This window comes from Lolium rigidum, chromosome 7, assembly GCF_022539505.1.
Source record: "Lolium rigidum isolate FL_2022 chromosome 7, APGP_CSIRO_Lrig_0.1, whole genome shotgun sequence".
In the NCBI taxonomy this organism is placed as follows: Eukaryota; Viridiplantae; Streptophyta; class Magnoliopsida; order Poales; family Poaceae; genus Lolium; species Lolium rigidum.
In genome coordinates, this window is record NC_061514.1 from 198044755 (window position 1) to 198063241 (window position 18487).

Sequence of the window (18487 nt, forward strand, 5' to 3'; positions counted from 1 at the left end):
TTAACATTAACTAAATTTAAACTAAAATAACAACTTCTACTAGTTCTTCCGCGCATCCGCTCGCTGCCCTCCCTGGCTGCCGCCTCCTGCCGCAGCTCCTCCTCACGACGACGCTTATGCATCTCCTCACTATCCGGATCCGCCACACGCGGACGCTTATGCAGCTCCCGGAGACTCGCCTCTCAAATGCTTCTATGGTAGCCGCTAGCGCCGCCTCCTCCCACTCCTCTATCTCTGCGAGCTGCGGGTCCACCTCATCCGCTGCTGCCCTCCCGGCTGCTGCCGCCTCTCCGCCGCAGCCAGGCTGCTGCAGCTCCTCCCACTCCTCTATCTCCGCGAGCTGTGGGTCCACCTCCACCGGCGGCGGGTGCGGCTTTGGAGGCATTGTGCAATGAGCTAGAGTTCAGTGATGAGTGAAATGGGAGACACGGGGGCGTACTATTTATAGAGGGCGTTTAGGCGGGAAATCTCCGCGCTGCGCGTCGTGGCGGGAAAATATCCCGCGCGGCGTCGTGCCGCGAGAAAATGTCCCGCGCGGCGTCGTGGCGGGAAAATGTCCAGCGCGGCGTCGTGGCGGGAACATATCCCGCGCGGCGTCATGGCGGAAACCCGCGCAGCGTCGTGGCGGGAACTCGATCCCGCGCGAAACAGAGAAAAAAGGAGGGAAGAAAGCAAAAAAAATTCAGCCAAAATTCGACCCTTTTGCACCGGTTCGTGGCTGGAACCGGTGCAAAAGGGTCTTTTGCACCGGTTCCAGCCAAGAACCGGTGCAAAAGGCCTCGACTACTAAACTGCCGCGCGCGCCCACCTTCTTCCCCAATTCATTCGCGCGCGAGGACACAAATCCTACCGAAACGCTGCCCGATTTTTTCGTGCGCCGCCGCCGTTGACCGCGCCGCCCGCGCCACCGTCGACCGCGCCGCCGCCTCCTCCGAGCCCGTCCCCGCCGTCCTCCCGCCGCCGCCCGCGCCGCCGTCGCCGCGCCGCCCGCCCGCGCCGCCCTGCTCCTCTTCCACCTCCGCGCCGCCGCCGCCCTCCTCCGCGCGCCCGCCCGCCTCTCCGCGCCGCCGCCTACCGCCCGCGCCCGTCGCGCCTCCCTCCTGCCGCGCCGCTCCCTCGATCCGCCGCGCGCCGCCAAAGGTGAGGCCGCCCGGCCCTCCCCTTTTTTTGTTTTTTGTTTAGTGTAATTAGAAAATTTAGTTAGTTAATTTTAGGTTTTAGTTAGTTCAATTTTAGGTTTAAATTTGTTAGGTTTTAGTTACAAAACTAGGTAGATTTTACTTAGAAATTTGTTAGGTTTTAGTTACAAATTGAATTAGTTTGATTTTAGTTACATTTTTGTTAGGTTTTGTTAGAATATTTGTTAGGTTTTGTTAGATTTTAGTTAGGTTTAAATTTGTTAGTTTTAGTTAGAAAATTTAGTTAGAGATTTTAGTTAGGTTATTTAGTTAGAAAATTTAGTTATTTAGTTAGAAAAAAGTAGTAAGTTCTTTATTAGTGTGTGTTAGAAAAAAGTAGTAAGTACTTTATTAGTATGTGTTAGACAAAATTTAGTTAGTTTGATTCATGTTCATAAGTACTTTATTATTATATTTGTTAGTTTGCATACGATGCCGTGCCCTCCGCATCCTGGAGCTAGGACAATTTTAGAGGAGATGCAGCAGATGGGGGAGGTCCGGGACTGGGCTCCGCCGGGGTGGCACTGGGAGGTCTTAGCTTCCGGGTCGCGCACCTTGGTGCGGAATCCGGGTCCCGTCGTCGACCCGGATATTCTTTGGTGGAGGTCTTATGGGCCACGGTCGTTTCAGAGGGAGCCGGCCCCACCGGAGGAGGTAGCTCAGCGCATTGCGGCGGAGGACGAGCACGTTCGCCGTTACATGTATGCGTTAGACAACATGTATAGGACCGGATGGAGTGTTATGCAGGGATCTCATGTTAGCTATGCTCCCGTGACTGTTCCGTGGCTTTGGGGGTTTACCCAGTGCGGCTCAGGACCCGGTCGGCGCGTTATAGGACCCGGTCGGCGCGGTCGAGTGGTTATAGTAGTGATTGATGTATTAGGGTTAAATAAACATGAACCCGATCTATGTATGCATGTAACTGCACTATCTGCTTTCAGCACTATATTATCGATCCTTAGTTAAGAACTATATATGTATTGAGCATTATCCTTAATTAGTACCTATATATATGTATAACTCTATTGATCATGTATTGAGCATTATTCTTAATTACTTGTAAGTCTTTGCAGAAACTTGTAAGTCTTTGCAGAAACTAGCTTCGTTGTGTTTATAGCATTAGAATAACTTGTAAGTCTTTGCGAAACTATGGAAAGAGACCTAGAACAAGAATACCTCGTCGAGGAGATTATCCGTGATGATGACGATATCACCTGTATTTACCTAAACCAATCCGGCGAGGGAGACGAGCGAACCCGAGGAGACGGCTCCGATGAGGAAGATGAGCAAGACCACCGTGGAGACGGCTCCGGTGAGGGAGAAGGTGACGATTGCGAGGGAGAAGCTCACGACGCCGAGGTGTATATATATATTAATTAACCAAGCCTATAGATTTGTGCATATACATATATTAACGTTGTTTCTTCTTTTAGACCTCCCAATCAACACACTCTACTGGCAGAACTAAACGAGGCGCGGCCAGAAAAGATGGAAGAGCATGAAAGGTGCATCATCACGGAAATCGCTATAGACGGCGAACCGATTTCTCCCAAGCAAAACGCAAAAAAGTTTGTAAGTCAATGCGGAGTTATTGTTAGGGACACCATCCCGATCACCACTCAAGAATGGAAGAAACCTGCAAAGGCGGACGAAGGAGTTACTTACGTCGATACGAGATCCAAAAATCTGATGTTTAGGAAACTCATGGTAAATTTCACATTTCCGGAGCCAGCTGACTCTGATAGTGAGAACAACAGGCCAGACCCTGAGGATCCCGAGCTGAATAGCATACAACGAAGAGTCAAGAAGTGGGCTCTTAAGAAGATGGCAATGCAGTTCAACGACTACAAGAAGAAATTGGACAACTTCTTTGTCAAGAAAAAGAAGACTCCAGATTTCAACGGCCCCTATGAGAAGATAAAAGACCACTGGCAGGCATTTGTGAAGTACAAGACATCGGAGAGGGCAAAGACAAGGTCAGACACCAACAAGAAAAATGCTGCTAATAAGATGTACTTCCATACCATGGGGCGAGGAGGCTACAAGGTCGGCGAGACCTAAGTGGGAGAAATGGGAGAATGAACTAATTGGAAAGGGGATCCAGCCAGAGGTACGGAAATGGAACCAGCGGTCAAGGTATTGGTTTTACGCGCATGGGGGCACGTTGGACGCACAAGGGTTCTGCATATATACACAAAGACATCGGGAAAACCCACTTCCCATCGAAGCCTTTAGAAATGTTGCAAAGGAAGTTGAAGAGGGGAAGTTCCGTCCCGAAAGAGAGAAGGACCAGCTCACACGCGCCCTTGGGAATCCTGAACACCCAGGACGAACACGAACCATACCAGGTGGCAAGCCGTGGTGTATTGGGTTTCCTGCAGAAACGAAGAAATATCCCGATAGAAGCCGTCAAAGGAAAAAGGATGTGGTTCAAGAACGCGTTGCTAAGCTAGAGGAGCAAGTGAGGATGATAATGTCAGGCTCAGTCACAGTCACCCAACCTCAACCTAATCCGCAGATAGAAGAAGTTGCATTCGATGCTACCGGCCGTGAATCTCAGCGGAAAAGCGGCGTGGCTTCCACGGAGCTGCTCGGTGATGATGCGGATGTGGATCCGCGATGGCTCCTCCCTCCCCGTGGATCCGCAGATGCCTCCCGATCTCTACCCCGTGGACTTTATCACAGAGTCGACACCTTGTGAGCTACATTTCCAAACGATGGGCTACTTAACGCTCAAGGCGGCGATCGGCTATGTCTTACCGCCAGCATTCGATCAAAGATACCACTTCAATCCGGTTCCACCCGGATACGCTCGTTGCCGGGTGGATCAAGTTATGGATGGGTATGGGCCGCTGAGGCTTGACCACCCTGCCGGTGAAGGGGATTTGCTAGAGCTGGGAGAAGCCAAGAACACTACGGTTCTATGGCGAAAGGAATTCATTGTGATTCCGGGTTGGAAGGCGCCAACAAGGTCTCCACCGAGCCAGCATTCTCCACCGATGCAGCCGTCTCCAGTGCGTGAGCCTTCCCCGCCGGCGCGTGAGCCATCTCCGCCGCCGCGTGAGCCTTCCCCGCCGGCGCATGAGCCATCTCCGCCGCCGCGTGAGCCTTCTCCGCCGCCCAAGTCTAAGGGGAAAATTAGGCAGGCCGCTACGACACAGCTGAGTCGTAACAAATCACCGAGACGCAAACAAGAGCCCCTCCCAAGAGTGCCTAAGGTTGCTCCCAAGAGACCTTATGACTATACGAGCTGAGGAAAATGCCAAGATCGTAGCCGAACAACGACAAGCAACAAATGTTGAAACTGAAAAAGCCCCAGCCTTGAGCCGGAGCCAACTATATCTCCGGAAAAGAAGTTGAAACTCGCCGAAGAACCTTCATCAACCTGAGCCAAGTCTTTCATCGAACTATGACCGGTCTATTCGCAAGTCAAATGTGTTAGCAAGAGAGCGGTGGGAAAAAGTAAGGTAGAAGGGAAACCAGCTTCCCAACTTGGAGCCCGTAAAAACTCGTGCCCCCGCTCCAAGTGTATCCCGATGTCCTAGCGTGCCTTGATCCGACGATGGTAAAACTATACAAAGATGAGGCAGATGCGGCCGGTATGAGTATTCCCGAGTACTTAAGCCGCATCGATGCGAATTCCTGTTCAAGGGTGATGATGTCCAAATAGCATACCAAGTACAAGTACGGGCAACCTCTTGTCGAGCCGAGGAGTTGCCTAATCTATCAACACAACCGCGAAGATCGCATAATTGGTACATGGATGCATGTAAGGATGGTAAGAACTGGATCATGGTGGCAATCACGGATGACCACTACGGGCGAAATGACGTGATGAACATCGAATTTTGTGAATTATTTCAGTTATTCAACCAAGACGCCCTCGACAAATCTCCGCCGAGTGCATACCGTCTCGTAAGTATTATTTATGTAATTAAGTCTCTACCGTGGCTCGTCCATTATTGCATGCATATAACCATACTCTCACTGTATTATGCAGAATGAAGATCCGCGAATGCCGCAAGGGGCTAATCTATGATCTTGGGTTCGTTGACCCATATACCGTGAATGGGTATACTGTCGACAACTCTCCCAAGGACACGGAGAATAACTTGGTATATGTCTTAAGGAAAAACTCATACAAAAGGGCAATACTATTTCCTTACAATTTCGCGTGAGTGTTACTGTCTTCACTCATTAAATCTTTTTCGCTTACTCCATGTGTTAAGTGTAATTGATGAGTTATGCATATATATATATATACAGCACTATTCTGCAACCGGTTGCAGAATAATATTCTGAGCACCGACTTGTACTTTCCTGGACACAAGGTTGAACTTCCTGGATAAGAGGGTTGACCTTTTTGTCGGAACTTACTTGAACTTCCCATTTTCTTAAGAGCTACTGATTACACTACGATTTTTTCAACCATTTGGAGGAAATGTGCAAATGATATACCGTTGGATAGATAATGAAAAACCGCAACTTTTTCATGTTCACAACTTTCACAGATTCAACACGGTTTAAATTTAATTTTGAAAATACGAAAATGCTTCTATATGGCCAGAAAACGAACTTTTAGCTTGATTTTCGAATCGCTTATCGGAAATGTACAAATGATATACCGTTGGATAGATAATGAAATTGCGCAACTTTTTCATGTTTTACGTTTTTTCAAAATCCTCACAGTTTTTGAACAATTTTGAAAATACCGAAATTGGACGTACTTAAAAACGAGCGGACGGTAATTTGGATGATTTGTTTCAACCGTTTGTCGGAATGATGCAAATAATATGGCGTTGGAAAGCTATGAACTAGGCGCAACTTTCTTATTCCAATTGTTTTCTCTGATTCCTTACAGTTTAAAAGAACAACTTGAATTACTGTCCGCCCGTTTTATGTGACGGGCACCGAATGATTTTGCCCGCGATTTCCATCCGGTATATTGAAACAATGCAAATGATATACGGTTGGAAAGGTGTCGAAAGGGCGCATCTTTTTCGTATCTACCATTTTTGCCAAATCCAAACGGTTTAAAAGTAATTTTAGAAGTTTTGAAATCATGTTTCCGGTATACTTTGCGAGATAATGACTCGAATTCGATGGATTAGATCCATTTATTTGTTGTGAAATGTTGTAGGTAATGAAATTAGACTCATACTCTATCATATAAAGCTTTGGGTGGCAATGGTTGAGTTGGTTAGTGAACAAAACAATGAGATTTTCACAATAGATTTCCGCCTCGCAAAAAACAGAGCATTGAACTTCCGCCGACATGAGCTTGTACTGCTCGGGCAATGCGGTTGTACTTCTTGATGCTGTTTCACGAAGCTGTTCAGAAAAACTAATAAATTTTATCTTAACACTGTCTACTTCCCGTAGTTACCGCTTGTACTTTCTGCAGTCGCCGCTTGTACTTCTCGGAATCACAGATTGTACTTCCCGCGGATGAGGATTTTTATTTTTTATTTTTTGTGCATTAGGATTTTGTCGGTTTGTTGTACTTCCTATATTAAGTGGTGTACTTCTTATGTCGAATGGTTGTACTTCTCGTAAACAAGTGTTTGAACTTCCTTGTTGGTGGTGGTATTATTTTGTGTTTTCTACATTTAGATTTTGTTTGTTTTCTCGTACTTCCTGTATTAAGTGGGTGTACTGCTTATTTAGAATAGTTGTACTTATCGTACTCAAGTATTTGAACTTCCTCGCGGGTGGTGGTATTATTTTGTTTTTTCTACATGTGGATTTTGTCGGTTTTCTTGTACTTCCTACATTAAGTGGGTGTACTTGCCTATGTCAAATGGTTGTACTTCTTGGCGTTGTTTCACCGAAAGTGTTCAGTAAAACAACTATAGTTTTCTCGTATAGTGTCCATTTGAGGTCAACGGCCACACAAAATGCTCAGCACAACCACGCGCATCTGAACTTCACGCGACATGTCCTTCTACTTCATGGCTTCATGGTTGTACTTCCTAGAAATGCTTTGATACTAGTGTGTTTTACTAAAACTAAACATGTGTGTTTCGGAATGATAATTTTAGATTGTCCCTATGCTCTATTTAAGAGATTTTGCACTTCCTGGATCTTAACCTTTGGACTTCCCAACATTTCTATGTGAAATTATTTGGGGGATTTTCTTTGGATATTTTGTACTCCCGTACTGCATGTACTTCATGTAGTCTTCGCTTGAACTTCTCGAAATCGCTGCTTGTACTTCCTCACGAATGATGAGATTATTTTATTTTTTTCTACATTTGGTTTTTAATTAGTTTTCTTGTATTTACTATATATAGTGGGTGTACTGCTCTTGTCGAATGGTTCTACTTCTCAGGATCGCTGCTTGTACTTCCTCGCGGATGACGAGAATATTTTATTTTTTCTACATTTGGTTTTTACTCGGTTTCTTGTACTACCTATATTAAGTGGACGTACTACTCATGTCGAATGGTTTTACTTCTCTTCATCAAATATTAGGTTGGTGTACTGTTCATGTCGAATAGTTGTACTTCTCAGGGTCGAGTATTTTAAATTACTCGCGGATGACGGGATTTTTTTTGATTTTGCTCATTGGATTTTATCGGTTTTCTTGTACTTCTTATAGTAAATAGGTGTCTTCTCATGTCGAATGGTTGTACTTTCTCAGCGTCAAGTATTTTAACTTACTCGCGGATGACGGGATTATTTTGATGTTTTTGCTCATTGGATTTTATCGGTTTTCTTGTACTTCCTATAGTAAGTAGGTGTACTGCTCGTGTCGAATGGTTGTAATTCTCAGCGTTAATTATTTGAACTTCCTCACAGATGGCGGCATTATTTTGCTTTTTCTACATTTTGGACTTTGTTGTTTTTATGTTACTTCCTATATTAAGTGGGTGTACTGCTCGTGTCGAATAGTTGTACTTCTCGACGCATGTTTACTTTTGTAAAATTTTCCGAAATGCAATGAGGTACACAACTCAAATAAACGAAATATTCAAACAAAATGAATGATATGTGATGGCACAATACGGTGACGGTTTATTCGCGGGTCACCAATTCGTTTTTAGACTTTTAAATTTTCTCTACACTTCTTAACTTGAACAACAAGGTGTTTACTTTTCCCGGAAGAGAGGCGATTACTTCGTGTCGTCAGTATGCCCAGTCAAAGGAAAGATCAAGGCTACACACTACATTGCAGCGCAATACCCAGGTAAAATTGCAAAAAAAGGTGACGCATTTTCTTTGACAAATGGTGCTCATCTCACGAACAGCAATAGAGTAGCATCAGCCCATCAGCTAGCTCGTATGCTCTTGATTGCCTATGTAGTACCGAACGTGGCTATTGGTGCTTCCAGATGATGATTTTTATTAATTCCACACAATAAGCTGCTCATCTCACAAACCCTGGTGATTAAATACTTTACTTCTCTCTTGTACTTATCGTAGCAAACATATGTACTGCCTGGTATGGGTATGTGTTCCTGTGCGGGGCCTCGCCTTAAAATGAATTCACATCCAATTCAGTTCTCTGACTACATCGCACGGACTTGCTGAAGAAAAAGCAATGAGCTTCTTAGCTGAACCGAAGGAGGGAGCAGCGCTGGGTGCCTAGGAGCAGGACAGCGGCGACAAAGATGTAGCTCAAGGGGAAGCTGAGGATGGACGGCATCAGTGGACCAAGCCGCAATTGTGGCATGCTGGTCGAGCATAGGACGACGGATTCCCTTCGAGCCGCCGGAGAGCTTCAGGCGGCGCACATACAGCTGAACGTGGAGGGAGGTCGGGCGGCCGGCCGGCCGGCGGTGGAGCGCCTCCAGAGCTCAAAGAACGGAGCATATCCAAAACGTACACTTCCTGGAATTATAAGTTTGCACTTTTCATCTGAATCAAGCTGTACTGCCGAACCCAGCAATCGGAGATAAACAGAGAAAATACAGATGTAGAACTGAATAATGTACTGCCGGAGCTGTATCAGAATCAATTTGCGCTTCTCACATGCAATTCCCGAAATTATGCAGCTGAACTGTGCCTCCTTACAAACGCATCGGCTCGTGCTCCAACAAATCACGGCCGCACCATCTTCATGCGCCCCACCGCCCCGATATCAGCCTACGCGCCCAACACAAGCGGGAATTAGAGGCAGCGGATGGTTGGGGATGGACCAGCCGGCGGTCAGGCACGGGCCTGGAGGAGCTTCGGCACCGGCGACGGAACCAAGACGCGCCGGAGGGAGCAGCACCAACAAGGGAGGCGGCGGCGCATGTCTCGAGGCCCGGCGGCAGCGCGCCGGTTGCAGGAAAGGCCAGCGATTAGGAACCTAGTCTGACGAGGAGTTCAGTGGGGGCCTGGCCTAGATCGGGGTTAGGATGCGGAGCAGCGGCTCCAGGCGGCGCAGACTTTAGACCTGGGCGGCGGCGCTGAGGGATTCGGTCAGGGGCGTGGGAGGTAGGCGGGGTTCGCCGGCGGTGGGGGAGGCGGGGCTGGCCGGTTCGTCGGAAGGAGGCGGAGGCGGGGTTGATCTGCCACCGATGGAAGCTACGCGTCGAGGAAGAAGGTCAGAGGGAGAGGAAAACGGGGTATGTGGTGTGGTTGACTTTTCAACCGGTTCGGTTGCTGCGTCCTTATATAGGGTGAGGTGGTGCTCAGAATAATATTCTGAGCACCGGTTTCAGAATAGTGCGACCTATATATATATATATATATATATATATATATATATATATATATATATATATTTGTGTGTGTGTGTGTCCGGAGTTTCACTATATCCTGCTAGTCATTGAACCCGACACCGGGATAGTAGAAGTCATGGACTCGAAGAGTAAACCCCTTGAGGCGTGGGGGGACATGGCTGATATCCTCCACAAGGCTTGGAAATGGTTCACCAACAAAGCTCCGGGTTTAAAGAATAACGAACTTCGAATAAAACATGTACCGGTAAGTACTATCGGCTAGGCCGCGCATCTCTTTGATTCTAGTTTCAATACCATTATTATCATCCTTGATTATATATATATTATTTTGATTGAACTTTGTTCTCGTAAAGTGCTTGAGGCAAGAGGACGGGAATAATTTATGCGGGTTCTACGTTTGCGAGTTCATCCGCCAGAATACCAACCATGTGAGGGACATTTTCGAACAACTTGATGTAAGTAAACAACGTTAATTCATGGCTTTATTTTATCACCTTGTGTTTCATTCACATACACACACATATATATATTGACCACCATACCTTCTTCAAATTATTAGATCCAACGGTTGCGGAACGGTTTTCTAGCAACCGAGCGTGTACGAGCAATTCAAGAAGAGCTGGAGGGATTCTTACTTGAGCAAGTCATAGCTCCAGATGGAGAACACTATGTGGCCGACATCCAATATCAAAGATGATGTAGACATATATATATGCATGAACGTGTGTCACTTTGATCGATATATGTAATATAATATATATATATATATATATATATATATATATATATATTTGAATTGTCCGCATTAATATTATACCGTGTTTCGAATGGGGCAGAAGTCTCGCCGCGGCAGCGTTTTAGTGCAATTCCCTGCCGCGGCAGAGTCTGCCGCGGCAGGGAAGGGCACTAAAATGCTGCCGCGGCACAACCCTTTTGCACCGGTTCGTATTACGAACCGGTGCAAAAGCTCCCCCGCCGAACGCCCCACAGCCTGCCACGTGGTGACCCCTTTAGCACCGGTTCGTAAGTGAACCGGTGCAAAAGGGGGGGGGCCTTTTGCACCGGTTGGCCATCCGGTGCATATGGCCATTACCAACCGGTGCAAAAGGCCCTGTTTCCATTAGTGCCATTCCAAAAGGTTTGGGTCGGTGTTCGTTTTTCTTCTGGTTTGCGGTTCTCTCTTTGGTTCTTTCCCAGTTTTCTTGGGTTTTCCGTTTTTCTTTTTTTCCTTTTCTTTTTCTGAATGATATTTTTCAATATTCTTTAATTTTGAAAATTTTAAAATAGGAACATTTTTATTTCTAAAGAAATTTATTCTGAACAAAAAAATTGAACATTTTTTTGAAGCAATTCTTTTGTTAGAACTTTTTTTTCTAGACAAAAGAAATTCTGAAAAAAAATGTTTTGAGGAGAAAAAATTTCAAACAAAATTTTTTTGAACAAAAAAAATTTGAGCTAATTTTTATTAAGCATTTTTAGTTTGAACATTTCTTAAATATGAATATTTTTTTGCTAATAACCCTGAAATTTTAAAATTTGAAGTTCTTCCAAATAAAAAAGGGAGAAAAAAGAAATCTCGAGAAGTACATGGGCCGGCCCACTAGGGAGAGGTCGCGGGGGAGCTGTGCGTGCGGTGGTTTATCCGGCACGCACGTTAGCGACGTATATGTGCTCCCCGTAAGGTGTAGGGGGGCGACGCGCAACGCATTTGCTGTGTGGGTCGTTTTCTCATGCGCTGCGCGTAAGAAACTTGTCCCAAGTTGAGCAAAAGAAAATGGGCAACTCCTATTTGACACCAATTGCATCAGTTAGCGGGTCGACGCATACACGAAGAGAAAGGAGCGAAGAGCCAACGATCGAAGAGCTCGCCGTCGGCGGGGACGACGCGCCTCGCCACGACGTCGTCGGCTAGGTGAGGAATGGACCTCACCGGAGACAAGGATGGCGCGGTTGGCGACGACGTCGCCGATGAAGGTGTGAGGAAGAAAACCTTAGGGTTTAGGGTGGGGGTGCGGTGGTCGGTGCCTTAGACTGGGGGATTTAGAGAGAAAGTTGGGCGGCCGTGGCCGTGGCTCGAGCAGGGCGGGTCGGCGATAGCCGGCGGCCGCGGGAGGCGGGAGCAGGCGGTTGTGGCCGGCTGGAGGGGAACCAAGGCGAGCAGCGGAGGCAACAATAAGAACTAAGGCAAGATCGGAGATTGCACATGATGCAAGCGTGGTGGGCTGACCTACAAGCACGTCTCCTTGAGGCGTTGACCCGCTTAGCGATGCAAAGGAGGCTCGGCCGGCGGCCGCGCGGCAGAGGAGACGGTGAGTCATGCGCGTAGGCGGTGGCGCGAGCACGCGCGGGAACTCGGCCGATGGCGGCGCTGCCAGGCATGCGCGGCAGAGGCCATGCACGCGCGCCGATGTCGGCGCGAAGCAGGCGGCGGCACGAGCACGCGTGGGCAGTGGCGCGAGCACCTGTTGTAATTTGATTTTAGCATATATGCAAATATTTTGAGCCAAAACAATCCGTTAATTACAATTTTGAGATGGAAGATTAAGTTTAAGCTTAAATTATTAGCATTTTAAGCATGATTATAGCTACTCTGTTCCACTCCTAATTCCCCTAACAAAACAGAAAACGAAACCGTTCCCTTCCTCAATTTTGAACCGAACACGGTCAAAACCGGTTTCATTACTTCGAAATAAAACCATTCCACTCCATCCTCTTTTATTGTAGAACCGAACACACCCTGAGTATACTAGGGGCGCGAATGCCTAACGGCAACCGCTAGAACGTCAGAATTAGAAATACTACTACTACTGTAGCAGTGTATCTATCGTCGAGTAAAACTCGAGTTCTACAGTAGCGTGCGCAGCAGGGTCTGTGTGTTACTGCGGCGCATGCCCGCGACGTGGCCATCCAAGACGCACGAGACAGTTAATTTGGACGTACAACATTATACACTATATAAAGGACAGCTGATTTTATGATGTTTCCTTGATTTGGGCACTGTTTATGGCCTAATTTTCGTTCTCCCTATCCATACATACCATGCCACGTACTCTGTTTGCTGGTCTCCTTCTCATGTGCTGGTATCGCTTTCCTTTTGTTTCAAAGGTTTTGGTGACCGGCTACCGGTAAGTATGGGTTTGGTGTCTACTCCAGTCTCCCCTAATTTTTTGCCCACTTCCTAACTGGTTTTGGGTTCAAGGAAATCTGGAACATTCGGTCAAAGCGGCAGTCGTAGGTGAATAAAGCGGTGTCCATTAATCCGCATAACCGTTTTGCCTTCACCCCCTGTTTTTCTCTCTCATCCGTTATCGTCCTTTACCATTACCTCGGCCATATCCTCCTGCTAGGTCCGGCGACCTTCTCTCCGTCTACTGCCGCTCTGCCTACCGAGGCAGCTATGTGACACGCCTTCCTCTTTCTCCCGAGGAGGCTGATGGCGTGGAGGAGGAGCTCAGCAGACTTGCTCTCTTCTCTTGCAATACCTCTTCCCCAACTCCATGGAAAGTGGCAGTACCGGCGTTTTGCCTTGGACGCGCCTCCGGCTCCGTCGCGACCGGCAGCGGCCGCGTCTAGACGACATCAGCGGGATGCGGTGCAAGGATTGTGAAGGAAAAATAATTAGTCCGCCGGGTCGTTCCGCCTTCTCCTATCCCCTTTCTTATTTCACGTCTAATCTTATCTTCTTTCTACAGCGATGGTGGCGGCTGGCGGCGGTGGGTTCAAGGTCGCTGGGGAGTGCAGGCATCCGTCAAGAAAAAACAGGTCAGCGGCTGTTGCAGGCATATCTTCTCCTCTCCTCTTTCTCTCTCATGTGTCTGACTTCCATTCCTTTTTGTAGAGGCAACGCCTGAACCAGGGGAAGAGAATAGCAGAAGAATCTGACTAGAAATTAGAGTGGCTGCACGCGTGCGAGAAGCACAAGGATGAACTACGGTTCGTGCTCCCGTTCGTCCTATCCATCCATCTCTCTCACCTCCCTCTGTTTCTCTCTTTATTTCCAGCGCCCGTGCGTCCTGCTACAGGCTTCATCATCTTTCCCCTTCTTTCTGTAGCACCTGCGCTATACACTTCTTCCCAGCATGAGGAGGACGACCTGAAGCCTACCTTGCCTTGGATGTGGTCAGCTTTGAGATCAGCAATCACTCCCCATGTTCTTTTGTTTCTAATCCGGATACAACGGTACAGATTTTGCTGCAAATTTACAATGTTTCTTCAATATCTTTTCTCTGTCTCTTCATGGTTTCTTCTATGAATTGCACATCGGATCCTACTTAGTTTACCCTTTCATCCAATTTCCCTCTACCACTAGCTACAGAGGACAGGAGTCAACCCTATAAGAGTATACTGAGCTATGATGAGAAAATGGTACTGCAATTGTTGGGCTAGCTTGGCTCATGAATTGCTTTTGAATTTGATTGAAAGGTTAGACTTTGCCGGTGCGCAATGAACGGTGTTATGCTCTCAGTCCAACTAAGAAATTGATGCATTTTGTATTCATAAATTCAGGCGTTGTGGAGATTTAAGTTTGAGTAGTCTGGCTACATGGGACAGTGAGTTTACATTGTTGCTATTGTTTCAGTTTCAGTATGCAGTTCCGCTCATAGGCAAGGAGCCAAGAACCCGCATATCGTTGTGTTGGCCACACTTGGTTGATTCCTCTCCGTCAGCGTCATCCGTTATAGAGGTCAGATACTCATCTTTTAGATTGGAGAAAGGCAAGAAACCAAACACATGAAAGCATAGAACTCATTTGTCTAAGGTTAATGGATTTCGTAGAAATCGGTTGTTGGTTTCTTGCTCTTTCTCATCTAACATTAATTTTCAAGTCACTGGTCACAGCCTTTTAAGTTAGTCACTCTAATTTGACACTGCGGCAGCGGTGTTTTTGAGCCAGCCTTGCTATGTAGGGAGGCATTATCTACCGTTTACTAAAGATGGTTGGTGGGATAAAGGAAAACACAAGTGAGGCATTATCTATGGGGCCAGACATTCATCCTACATCATTGAGTTACTATGCAGGCCCCTCTGCCTTGGACCAGTACATCATGTATGCTCTTATTTCATTACTATTTGGGTTTATGTTTCTTTTCAAGATAAGCTAGACTAGATGCCTGCCATCTAACATAAAGTTGCCATTTGAGTCTATCCATGTTTGTATGCAGATTTTAGAGCATGTATGTAATGGAAGAAGAGCACATCCTTCACATCTTAATTTGGGTAGCTTGATCTATCAAGAGAATTGGAGAATGACAAGGTAATTGTCCGAATGTTTTTTCCATCTTTTTTGTGCTGCCTGGAGTTTCTCCAATCTGATGTAATTTTGTGTTGCCTTAAGATGTTCAGTTTTTCTTTTCTTTTCTTTTGCTACCATATGGTGTATGTTGTTGTTTATGGACCAGCAAACTGAAGTAGTGAGTCTATAGATGCTGAATCCACATCTATATGCCTGCCTTTTTTTGCCGATTTGTCCACGTCTCATGCAAATTTCCGTCTTCTTATTCTCTAGGTAACTGGACAGAAAATGCCCTTCTACAGTGCCCCGATCAACCCAAGAGCATTAAACTGTCCAGTTAAGATGCATCTAGAATAGAGTATAATCACAGAACTATAAAATTTATTCTGGAAAGAATGTTGTACTAACACTTTCAGTTCTGATGTGCTTTGGGCTATTTGGTGTGGTTGAGAAACGAATTCAATTTTCAGAAAATAGGCTGGACAAGTATTGATATAATCTGGAATAAGGTGGTGGCAGATGCTAGAAGATGATCGGTCCTTTCAACTCATTCTCACACTTCAGTGCTCGACACAAACCTGCTACTGGTACAACAAACAATGGGGCGAATTATTGTGAATTTCCTACGTATGGATTATGCAAGTCTCATGAAAATGTTGGAGCGATCCCCTCTTCTAGATTAACTTTTCAGCTGGGTTTTCTTAAATCTCATGTGTGTGTTTCACTTGATGGTTAAGCTTTAATACCATGTCTATTTTTTTTATGGTTGAGATTCAGATTTGTAACAGAATGTTGTGTGAGATCTATTCTGGTTACATATCAATGGAACCTGGGGCGACCTCTATTCTAGAAACATTACTGGCGAAGACTTTAATCGCTGGCGTCATAACCATGCAAATCTAAGAACAACAATACATCTAAGTTAGAGAAACAGAAGAGAGTACCTTCTGAATTGGTTTTTGATGTTGCATGTTTTGATCATCCAGAGCTCATGGTTTTGTGACACATCACATCTCAGCAATCACACTGTTAGTCTGGACTCGATTTGGCCTGTGTCTATGTCCAGCTCTCTTCCTCCAGCTGCAGTGCAACTTTTCTCTACTTTGGCCTCACAAACAGGATGATGTATTGCTATTGCTCTCAACGACGCTGCACCACGTCTCCCCGCCATGCGCACTCTCCTTTGCCCTCGAGCACGTACCTCTTTGGCCCTTGAGCTCTACACATCAACTAGATTTAGATGTGCGCCTTGGCGCACGACCCCGTGGTACTCGTGTCACTGGAAATTTTGTGCAAAGACGATAAAATCCATTGTATATGATTAAGATTAGTAAAATGTCCTGAATGTTAATGAGGATGTAATTGTACATGTAACACCATTCTGAAATTAGGTCATCTAACACAATCGTGAGAATATGTTTGATGGAGGGCATATGAGTTCCTACTTCCTACTTCCTAGGTACATAGCTGATGGAGTTCCTAGGTACATTGTGGTCTTTTATTGGCTGCTGACACAGATCATTGGTGGGTCAAAATATTAACCATGAAATTAAACTTTCCAAAAAATGTAGCAATTATGGAAAAACGGTCAGAAACTAATCAATAATCTTAAATTAGAAAACCTTTTTTGCACATGAACAGTTTATCAGCCATATACTATTTAGAACAAAAGACTGAAACACCTTATAAAGCAACTCAATGAAAGGTAGGCAACATTCCATCTTAAACTATGCACTTAATTATAATCCGAAGAAAACATCAAACACAACTATCAACTCCCTTTTAGTTACAGCAACTAAAACCTTGGGCAGTTTGCAAAAAACAAATGTAAGAAGAATAGACTCAAACCAACCAATCTACGTAACTGATGAAGGAGGCAACCCAAAATATAACTAACCAATGTAACAGATGAAGGAGGCAACCCAAAATATAACTGAGTATTTATCATCTTGCTGCACATATTGATGAATGAGCCAGTGATTCAATCCATGCTCTTATCATCTGAACCGGAGACCATGGCACTACATATCACAAAGAACAATGATACAAACAAACTGTGTTAATGTAAAATCTTCACATAATTATTAGATTGTAATATGGAAACTACAAAGCCCACTATATATATTTCTAAATAAACCACTTGGCTACAAAACAAAAGCTCACAAACAAAGGTACGGGGCCATGCTTTAATGCATACTGGAGATACAAACCGAGATACAGACCTTGCTACTTAACAATTAGGAACACATTTTCTAAGAAATAGTTTTATGGCAGGTCAATGAACCTGTGATGCTGGAATTTGACACTCATTCGATAACACATATCTCAGGCCCATACATATTTTCCTGTTATATATAAAGGGGCCTAGAAAGGAGTTAATTCTTCCATCCTAAATAAATATAATTACAAATCTTAGAAGTGCGCTTTGGCGCACGATTCCGTGAAGCTCATGCCGATATTTATTTTGCATAAGATATGATTACACTTTTTTAGTTTTACAAAAGTAACTTATGAACTACAGTACACTATAAAAATTAGCTTTGAAAATAAAAACCTGTGCCAAGTAGACTTCAAAGAGCTTTAGTATTTTCAACAAAAGCCCCTTCTATTCAAGGAAAGGAATAATCTCTTCAATATATAAGCACAAGGCCTAAAACCATTGGTCAAGGTTACCTTGTTTCAAGTTGAATACAAAAACTATGCAACTTTGCAATATCAAATAAAGAACCATGTTAGACATAATTATCCCATTACAAGAAAGGTTATACTGGGGAACTAATACGATCTATTCTAATCAATGAATGGAAACTTGACCACATGATATATCAATCACTAACACCTATAGATAACCTAAGAAATAAATAATCCAGCCATACAATCACCATGCACCATTGTAAACAACACAATTAGCTATACCGTCTATAAGACATCCATCAGAGAAATAATCTAGGGACTCACGCTTCAAATATTCGATTCCTCTTCATCTGAGTCTAGCAGCTAGTCATCTTCAGCGAACTCGGGGTCAAATAAATAAGCACATGTAGAACACTTCATTTAGAAGTGTGCCTTGAAGCGCAAACCCCATACATTCCTAACTGATAAACGTTTTGTAGAACACTTCATAGAAAGCTGATAGAACAAAGAGAATACGGTAATTCACGTACCCTTCTTAACTTGTAAACTACTATGTGGATCAACAGTAGCAGCCATTTTTTTACAATACAATCATGAAAATGAAACATGAGTAAACAAAGTTACTACTGTAGTTTATAGGTGGTCAGACTACACTCACAGTAACAGAATTCAGATATAATTTACATAGAAATGGTATCTGACATGACAAATAGGCTGCCCTGCCCACTACAAAGAAAATACAGATTAATGTAAAAGAGTTGTGCGTGAGT

The 18487-nt window shown here is 44.9% G+C and overlaps 1 long non-coding RNA gene across 10 annotated transcripts; it reads left to right on the forward strand.

Annotated features, from left to right (window-relative positions):
* The first annotated feature begins 13053 nt into the window (after positions 1-13053).
* LOC124676897 lies at positions 13054-15936 on the forward strand. Of its 10 annotated transcripts, none has more exons than XR_006993852.1 (4): positions 13054-13612; positions 13689-14897; positions 15013-15419; positions 15554-15936. It is a non-coding gene; the product is annotated as an uncharacterized LOC124676897 (long non-coding RNA). The 10 variants fall into 10 exon arrangements; XR_006993851.1 differs by having other exon boundaries at positions 13689-14029; positions 14160-14897; positions 15013-15936; XR_006993847.1 differs by having other exon boundaries at positions 13055-13612; positions 15013-15104; positions 15357-15936.
* The last annotated feature ends 2551 nt before the right edge of the window (positions 15937-18487 follow it).